The sequence below is a fragment of the Arachis stenosperma genome, chromosome 3 (assembly GCF_014773155.1).
Source record: "Arachis stenosperma cultivar V10309 chromosome 3, arast.V10309.gnm1.PFL2, whole genome shotgun sequence".
Taxonomy (NCBI): domain Eukaryota; kingdom Viridiplantae; phylum Streptophyta; class Magnoliopsida; order Fabales; family Fabaceae; genus Arachis; species Arachis stenosperma.
In genome coordinates this window covers 56,852,375-56,862,661 of record NC_080379.1, presented here as the reverse complement: position 1 = coordinate 56,862,661, position 10,287 = coordinate 56,852,375, and positions in this window count along the sequence as shown.

The window sequence follows — 10,287 nt, the reverse complement described above, 5'->3', positions numbered from 1 at the left end:
CAAGAGAATCTGGAAGGTCTAAGCCTTGTCTGTGGTATTCTGAGTAGGATTCAATGATTCAATGACTGTGACGAGCTTCAAACTCCTGAAGGCTGGGCGTTAGTGACAGACGCAAAAGAATCAATGGATTCTACTCCAACCTGATTGAGAACCGACAGATGATTAGCCGTGCCGTGACAGGGTGCGTTGAACATTTTCACTGAGAGGACGGGACTGTAGCCACTGACAACGGTGATGCCCAACATACAGCTTGCCACGGAAAGGAGTAAGAAGGATTGGATGAAGACAGTAGGAAAGCAGAGAGACGGAAGGGACAAAGCATCTCAATTCGCTTATCTGAAGTTCTCACCAATGAATTACATAAGTATCTCTATCTTTACTTCATGTTTTATCCATATATCATCCATAACCATTTGAGTCTGCCTGACTAAGAGTTACAAGGTGACCATAGCTTGCTTCATACCAACAATCTTCGTGGGATCGACCCTTACTCGCATAAGGTTTATTACTTGGACGACCCAGTGCACTTGCTGGTTAGTTGTGCGAAGTTGTGAAATTATGTTTATACCATGGTATTGAGCACCAAGTTTTTGGATTCATTACCGGGGATTATTTGAGTTGTGAAAAGTAGTGATCACAATTTCGTGCACCAAGCGTCGCGCCTGCCACGGGCTCGTCGTCGCCGTGGAGCCATCGCTGTTGAGCTGAGTCCAGAGGAGGGTTCGAGGTAGCAGCTGCCGCGTGTGACCTAGAGGAGCTCGTCCTCGCCGATCTACCGCCGTTGGAGTCGTGCACAGAGGATGCGCGAGGGGGAGCACCGTGAAGCCCATCGCCGTGGCTGCTGAACCCGCGCCATCGTCGTTCCCGTCATGGAGTCATCGCCGTCACTTATGGCAGAGCCAGAGAGAGAGAGAGAGAGAGAGAGAGAGAGAGTTCAGGAGTAGAGTAGACAAGAGAGATCTGAGGCTGAGTTGGGGGTCTAACCACCGTGCCTAGCCACTGTTCGTGTCGCCGGAGTCGCTTCCGTCGGAACCATCGTCGTCATTTCCAGCTTTCATCTCCATCGTGGTTAATTATGGATGAGAGGGGACGAAGCTGCCTCTGACGCCAGATAACGCTCTGCCGGTAAGGGTTTTAATTATGGTTTATGTCCTTTTGAATTTCGAGAAGGTTTTGATGCTGCGTGGTTATTTTAGTTGATCCACCGGAGCTTTTCGCCACTACCGGAGCCACTGTCGGGTCAGTTTGGGATTGCGGCTCGTCTGTTCTGCTGTTATCGTAAGTGTATTTTATTTTGAACTCTCGGTATTGGTATCCCGTTTTCAATTATTGAGAATTTTGCAATGTTAATATCTCAGGGTTGAGTTTCGGAAATTGTACGATTAAAATAATTGTAAATGCGGTGTCATCTTGCTTTGTTTCTCGTGGTGAGACTATTCAGTTTCTTTCCTTTTTACCTCAGTACTTTATTGACAATTATGTTGTAATTTTATTTAATATCCATTTCGCTTTAATCCCAATTTACGTCAGATAAGTCATCGTTGCTGTGAACCTTGATTGTCGTTGTTGATATTGCCTGTGATCACTGAGGTTACTGCCGCGAGTTAAAATAGAAAGAGGACTCTTGACGCGTTAACTTTAAAGGGGTCAACTTTGAGGTAGGGTTTGTCTAAAAGGTCATTTTATATTTTGGAATTGTTATAAATGGATACTGATGTGAGAACTTTATACTTTTTAGTGATTGTATAAGTCTTATGTATTGTCTGGCTGGCTTGGATGAATATGATTATATGTTTGATTGTATTATTGTTTGATTTTGATAAATGGATTGTTGCTGAACTATTTTTTTTAAAGTTTCGGAAATGAGTTTAATCGGTTGATAATGATTTGATCTTGAAACGGTTTCCTTGAGATATGAAAATGAGGTGACTGTTGGATTTAGCTTACTTTTGAATTGATTTTTGGTTCTGGACGTTGAAAAGGATTGTGGAATGGTTTGGTTGGGACCCGAACCGGGTGGCAAAGTCCAAGTTTTAGGGGAGGTGTTGCCGAAATTTCTATAAAAATCCTAGACTTTGTTTGAAAAGTTATTTAAAAAGGTTTGGATTTGAGAAATTGTATTATTTGATTTATTAAGAAAATATTTATGTTTTCGAGCTTAATTTATTTAAGTAAAATATATGTCTTGAGTTCGATTTATTTAGAAATGAATTATTTTACCATTTTGAATCACTGAAGGAAAATATTATGTTCTAATATTGATTTTTAATATAAGAAGGACTTTTGCTTTTGGTTAGACTTAAAGATATCGTTTAGAGGAGCTTTTAGTGATTTTAAAGGAAATTGGACTTTGATTGTATAATTGCGTTTATGACAATTTGGGAGAAGTCAGAGAATTGGTTTTAAGAAGGAACCTGAAAGTGGTTTTGATTTAAATGAATTGGCTCCGTTGCAAGTGAATTGGTTTTAGATTGGGTTGGAATTGTGACTTTATATGATTCGATTTTACAGTAAATTCTATTTCTATTTACTTTAACCAAGAATCTATGATTTTAAGAGTTTCAATGAATTTTTGAGAAATTGAGATAGGTTGTCCTCTCCTAAAATCTTGAGACTCTGCTGAGAAATTTTTATTACCAAATTTCGTTTTAGGATGACTGATTTTTTGATCTTTCAAAAGAGATTTTTAATTTGGCCTAGTTGCTGAATTGTTTGGAAGTTTTAGAAGGGTGTTGTAGAAATGTGGCTTGTTTTGAAAGAAAAAATTTCTTTTGAGAAAGATGGCTTATAAGCTAGAAGTGATTTGGCAATGTGGATTTTTGAAGTTAAGACTGGGATGAATTGAAATTGATTTTTCAAAGAAAAGTGCTTTGAGAAAAGTGATTTATGGCTTAAATGATGATTATATGTTTGATGATGTTGGATGGTGGAAGTGCTGTTATGTTATGAGCCAGATGGCTATATATGATAATGAATTATGGCTGTTTGTCGAATATGTTATGAGCCGGAATGGCTGTATATGATAATGAATCATGGCTAACTATGAATCATGAATTTAAACCAGATGGCTGAGATGAATATTGATTTATAGATGAGAATAAATGCAGATATGCTGAGTGATTGATATTGTGTTTGTTGCACTTTACCTATCTGAGATACGAGTTTTCCTGGGTGAAAGCAGTGGCTAGCCACCATGTGCTCCAGGTGGAGACTTGATACTCTGATGACCCTATGTCGTAAGTGTGGCCAGACACTGTAAAAGTTCCGGATGAGCTCGCCCCCATGAATATACACCAGTGAGGGTGTTCGATGTGAATTATAATTATGATTGTGAATAACTCGAGTTGGGGATGCACGACAGAGGGACAGTCCAAGGGTTAGTTACCAGGACTTGTCGGGTTGGTTTTATAACCGACATATGATATCATCAGCCACTAGGACAGGCATTCATCATATGCATCTATGTGACATTGTTTGGGTGTGTATATTGTACTTGGTTGCCTTTGTGATTACTTGTGATTAACTGCTAATTGTTCTACTTGCAGTAACTATTTGTTTGTACTTGAACTTTACTATTTGTGTTTGCGGCTGAGACTCCATTGGACTGTGGTAATTGGTTGTTGTTTGGGTTGTTTGGGCCTAGAGCCGTGGTTGATCATGAGGTGGGTCGAAGGCCATGTCTGGTTGATGCTTCTGGTTTGGAAAAGTATGAAAAACTAATTTGGTTCAACATAAATAAACCTTTTGAAAAGCTTTTGAATTTTTAAGAAATGAACAGTTCCTCTTTCAGAAAAGATTTACAGATTTTTCTTTTATAGTAAAGCTTTGTTTTTGAAAAGATGCATAAGGTGGTTATAATCACTGTAACAATCTTATCTCGCATATCCTATTATAGTAATTCTGCTACCTTATAGTGAGAACCTTTTTGAGAATGATGTTCTCACTCCCCTACAGGTCTTTTCTTTTTCAAGTTACGGACGACGAAGTTCGGAAGAGATTATTTCTTTTCTGTTAGATGATATTTTTGTATTGTATTAGTATTTATGTTCCCCTCGCCTTTAACCTTGCAAGTTTTGTAAGAGGGATAGGATTTTGGTATGAGATACTTGAAAATTAATATGTACGTATACATACATACATACATACATACATACATACATACATATATATATATATATATATATATATATATATATATATATATATATATATATCATGTGAGTATTGTAATTTATATTGTAAGTATGAATGCATGTTTTTGAAAAATGCGGTCTAAATTTTAAACAGGATTATATTTTAGTATTAAATAGGGTAAGAGTCATCGTAATACCTGAGCTATCAGAGTGGCGCAGGCGGAAGCGTGACATTTTGATAGTTAGGGTGTTACAACAACAATAATATACGACACTTCACATACTTCTCGATGGCAACTCAATCATTTAGATGTAATCCATCTTTTAGATTTCTAATCCAAGTTATCTTGATATAACTTCCTCTACAATTACTGGTCTTCAGTGCAATCCCAAATTGATGTAAGCATTTAGCTTCCATAACCTTATGATTAGTCATGGTTGTTCTTGTCACGGGAAAGTTATTTATCAGAATACCTAAAATTAGAGCCATATCTTTCAACATAAAACTGCACTCACCAAACAAAAATTAAAAAGTGTAAGTATCGAGATATCATCTCTATATTAGAGCTGTTGCCAAAGCCAACTGACCTTGGATCACTCCAATTTAAAATACGTGATAAAATTCAATAGCCAACAAAATAGACTTGACAATCGGATTGGATGCATTCTGTAAATTCATATGGATAGGTCTCAAGATTAGTATACTCTACAAAACATAGACAAATAATAATTCAAGTTATCTCAATTAATTAATCATATATAACTATATAAGTTAAAACACTTATAACTAACATGAATATTATAAACTATTTCAACCACTATACTAAACTAACTTTTATATTAAACTAACTAGTATACTTAATAAAATTATCCACTAAATCAATTTTTAACTTAATTATCATTATAAATAATTTTTTTGCATATACATACGCCAAAGTAAAATAACTAATTATATTGCTACATATACCGTAAGTAATAATTAATTCTATTAGCTTAGTTATTAACATTATAGCAATAATTACTTCTAATCTCTAACAAATAACATTAAAATTTTCTCAAAATTATAAATTAGCATTTTAACTATATTATTAATCCTAATATTATTGAAAACTTAAAATTTAAAATGCTATTTATTCTATTAGATAAAAGTATGACTAATAAATTAAACAAACAATTATAATTTATATTCTCATACAATCTAAAATAATTAATCAAATTGTTCACAAATTTCAAATTAAATTCTATTAATTAATTTGGTAACATTGCTTAATTATTAAATTGTTACGCACTAACACTAAATACAAAATAGCAAATATTCTACTATGTATTATTATCAATAAAATTAACCAATAAATTCAATAATAATTGCTATTATTTTTTAACAAATACAATTAATAAATCTATAAAATAAATTGAATTAATACTCAATTTGGTCCCTAAATTTATATGTGAAACTCAATTTAGTCCCTAAAATTTTAATTGATTTTTTTTAATCTCCAAACTTTACAAATGTGACTCACATTAGTCCCTAGAAAAATTTCTATCATAAAAATGTTAATGAAATATTGATGTGCACAACCAAATACCATGCCAGAACTTGTAAAATGCCGCCGTTTTAATTTTGGCACTCAAATAGTTAAAAAAACGACGCTGGATCACTTGTTTTAGGAGGAAAAGTTTCACTAAATACCATTTACGATATTTTTTTAGGCGGTGAATGTTATGGTGCCTAACTTACTAAAAAAGGCAAAGAAATAATATTTAATAAACTTTAAATATTTTATTTTTACTTTATATATTTTACTTTTTACTTATAAAAATAAGTTAGGCAATTTAGACACCACAATAAAAGGCACCATAGAATCCAGCTTTTTAGGCTATTTGAGTTTCAAAACCAAAACAACGTTGTTTTACAAAGTCCAACGTGGCATTCAGCTTTCCATGGCGCGTTCCGTTATGTTTGTGCATCGAAAATGATCCTAGGGACTAAAATAAGTCACATTCACAAATTTTAAGGACTAAATAGAGGCAATTGAAACTTCAAGGACTAAATTAAAGCTCGAATTTAAGTTGAGTGACCAAATTGAGTATTATCTCTACTCACACCCTTAGATTATTATTTTTAATATAAACTAACTACACACACATATAAAACTAGTTTATATCTACAGAAAATATTTTAATACTACTATTTAATCTATAAACAACATTAAATATACAAATTTATTATGTTAACATTTAAATCGAAAAAAATAAAATAAATACTTACATAATTCAATTGACTAAGATAGTTAACAATATGAAATTTAAGACGATCAACTTCTTTAAGTTTTTTTTAGACACTGTTGCTCAATATCTGTTGCCATAGCCTAGCCTCATCATTGAGATAATCAACATTGATACCCCGTGGAGTTTCCTTCGACTTTCCCATAGTCCACGGAACATCTGGATCAATGGCTATAGTATGCCAGATGGCATCCCAATCAAAACTCATAAAATGAATAGCCTCCTCGGCCTTCTGAAAATCATTTGTGTCATCTGTTTTAGGCCAGAAGTGGAGGATATCCTGTGTTGCCTCTTCTGTAACCAAGATCTGCTTGCCCCTGAGCTGAACTGCATCGAGGGTTGTCTGATAATAGTTGGAATAGAACTCACGGACCCATGATGCGTTCACATCCGCTAACTCCCTATCGAGAAATACCCAACCTCTCCGTTCAATTTGATGTTCAGTATACTTCCTCAAATCGGTTGGTATTCTGAGCTTCCTTTCCAAGTAGAGGTTTCGTTTTGCCACAAATATCGAAAATTGGAGTTCACAGTAAAGGTTAGCAAATTTGACTGAGTCGTTAGCAGGCACAAGTTGATTAGCTTTTTCTTGATCAAAAAATTTCTTTTCACACCAAAATTCATCCGATAGAACAACAGATGACTGTCCTCTCTTCCTTTTACTGGAGTTGGCCTTAGCCTTTCTTTTCCTATCAGACATCCTGAAAAACAGAATTTTCAGGGTGCAGATTATCAAATCAAAGCAGAGAAACAGAAAGGCACACAATATGTAAGCAAAACAAACAGAAGATAGGCAAGAGAGGAGTTAAAGCTAAAGCATGAAGTGAGTTAAAAAGAGATAAATCCTTGGAATGAAAGAAAAGTAGGATTCAAAAAATCAATCAGAAATCACAATCCAAGAATCTATATAATGAAATTCAGAATGCTTGTTTGTTAAGAAACAACAAGTATCATGCCTCGAAAGAAACTAAAAGAGTTTGTTCGAAAAGGGTGAAAACTAAAAAGAAAAATTAGAAAGTCAATTAAGTTAAAAGTTAGAGAAATGGGTTAAAATTAATGGCATGGTAATGTAGTTTCTAACTAAAAGAAGTTCAAAAGGTTTAAGAACAAGCAAGCTCACATCCATGCATACAATGCAAGTCATTGATGATGAAACATGTAATTCAAGAAGGACAAAAAGAGTTGAAATAATCAGCAATGCATTTCAAATAGAAAGGGAACCAAAAGGAACGGAAATGCTAACCCATCACCCCATGAATTGGCTTTGGTTTAAACCAAATAAATCAAAAGTCAAAAGTACTAAAGTCAATTCATGAGTAGAAGTTAAGAGTAAAACAATTTTCAGAAAAAATTTGGGCAGCATTCTGGCAGTAAAAAGGATGTTCCCGAATAAACGAACAGCAGCAAAACAACTCATATGAATCCAAAATAAATCAAACAAGTACAAGAAACAGCAAATCCATATGATTCAGGCAATATTAAGCAAAATAAAACAACTCAAATCAGCATAGCAGCAGTCAAACAACTTATATGAATCCAAAACAACTCAACCATAAGCTTAATATGAAGATTCATGGAAACTGAGACAAATAACTAAATTGAGCAGCACTTTCAATCAGCAGTAGCATACAGCAAGTAGAGAGCAGCAATAACAACTTAAATTCATACATCAAAGCAAGAACAAAGCAACAACAAAATTGTCATCTCTGCAACATAGTGTAGAAATTGCTCATATCAAATTACAGACCTCAGTAAGAACAAAAAAAATAATGAATAGCTAGGCAGCAGCATCAAGCAAACTAATGTAGCACAAGGGCAGATCAACCAGCAACACCAAAAACCAATTACAGACAGAAAATTTGTCATTCCCAAACAGCAGCAGTAATCAAGAAAACCCTAAATCAACTATCCAGTCCAGATTCTCTAACAACCTAAGCAACTAACATACATTTCTGACTAGCTAACTTAAGCAAAATTAAGCAGTACTAACTAAATTATTTAAACAGGGTAAAACAAGCAAAGAAAGGGAAAACAGGGGAACCTAGAAGGGTTCGGAAGCGGAAACAGAAATGCAAATTGGAAGGGGAAAGAGAGAGCAGCGCCGAACAATGCTGCCACAGAAGCGGCGAAGGTGGCTTGCGGTGGTGATAGATGGTGGTTCACCGGCGGCAAAGGTGTGGCCGCGGCAGTTGTGATGGTGGCAGAGAAGATGAATGGCCAAGAAAGGGGAAAAAGGAGGAAGAAGGAAAAAGAAGGAGAGAAGAGGAAAGAAGAGGGTGGTCGGCGGCGGTCTAGTCACAAGACTGGTGGCTGGTGGTTGATGGTTACTGGAAGTGGTGGCTAGGGAGGTTTTTTGAGTTTTGGAGGGAGAAGAGAAAGAGACGTTGAGGGTGGAAGGGGACGCGACTGGCTAGGGCTCATGCGTCTAGGGTATTAGCGAGTTTAAATCTACGCGTACACGTCGCTGACGCGTGCGCGTGGGTGGACAAAAGAAGGATCGACGCGTATGCGTCGTTGATGCAAATGCGTGAAGGGAGATAATGCACGGTGACGCGTACGCATGAAACACGCGTATGCATGGGGCGAAATTGTGCTAAACGCACAGTTCCAGTGACAGTTTCGCACAACTCTCGGGAAAATATATGGGGATTGCGTTGACGCATCGACGCATACGCGTCGGCCACGCGCCCCTTTTTTGTAAATAAACTAACAAGCTTCCAAAGTAAAGCCAAACTTTAATAAATAAGTGAAAACCAAATAAACCCAACTAAAATTGAAAATTCAACTTATTACCAACATAAATAATAGAGAAACTAGAAAGAATTTACCATGGTGGGGTGTCTCCCACCTAGCACTTTTAGTTAAAGTCCTTAAGTTGGACATTTGGTGAGCTCCTTGTCATGGTGGCTTGTGCTTGAAGTCATCTTGAAACTTCCACCAATGCTTGGACTTCCAACAAGCTCCAACATTTCCAAGTGAATTCACCAAGCCTTGATGAAGTTCTTCACAAGCTTTGAGCTCCCAAAGTTAATCCTCTTGTATGCCGAAATTTCAAATCTTGTTTCTACACCCGTCTCTAAGTGGATCATCATTGTTGCAACCGAGTGGCAAGCAATTCAAATTCTCAATGAAGCACCAAACTCTTCTCTTAGATCCAACCAATTGATCACCAGTCCAACCCTTGCATCTAGCTCTTGAAATATTAACCTTGATGAGTCTAGATTTGCAACTCCAATCACTAAATATCCTTCTCTTACGCTTAATGCCACAAAGCCTCCTAAGTTGGCCATCTGTTTCAAGAATACCATACTCAAGTGGGACAGTAAAGCTAATAGAGATAAGTTTTACCCACTCAATTAAAGGAGTAGACAACAACCTAGGTAGAGAAGTCTCCAATGATCTTGACAGAGCATATTCAACTCCCGTCTAACCTTGCCGAAGGACTTCCACCACCTTTTTAAGAGATTTTTCACCTTCAAGCTCTTCCTCACCGGATTCATCCAACTTTTCTCCGTCACTCAAATTATAAATAAGAGGTTAAGAGAGATCTACCTCAATGTTGCTTTCAATTTTATCAAGAGAAGAATCTTCAAGCTTAAGGGGTTCACTTGTGGATATAGATTTATTACTAGGAGGACTTGATTCACGATCATCATCACCAAGGGAACTTGCTTCTTGATCTATTCCATCCAATTCTTCGTAGGGAATATGCCTTGGAGGTTGTGCACTACCCTCCTCAATATCAAATTCAAGCTTCTTTGAGGAATACTCTACAACTCTAGATTCCCATGGAGATTCAGCATTTTCTAAGTCTTCAACCACTTCTTCCTCTTCAACAAGTACGGCTTCCTCCAATTGTTCTAGTACA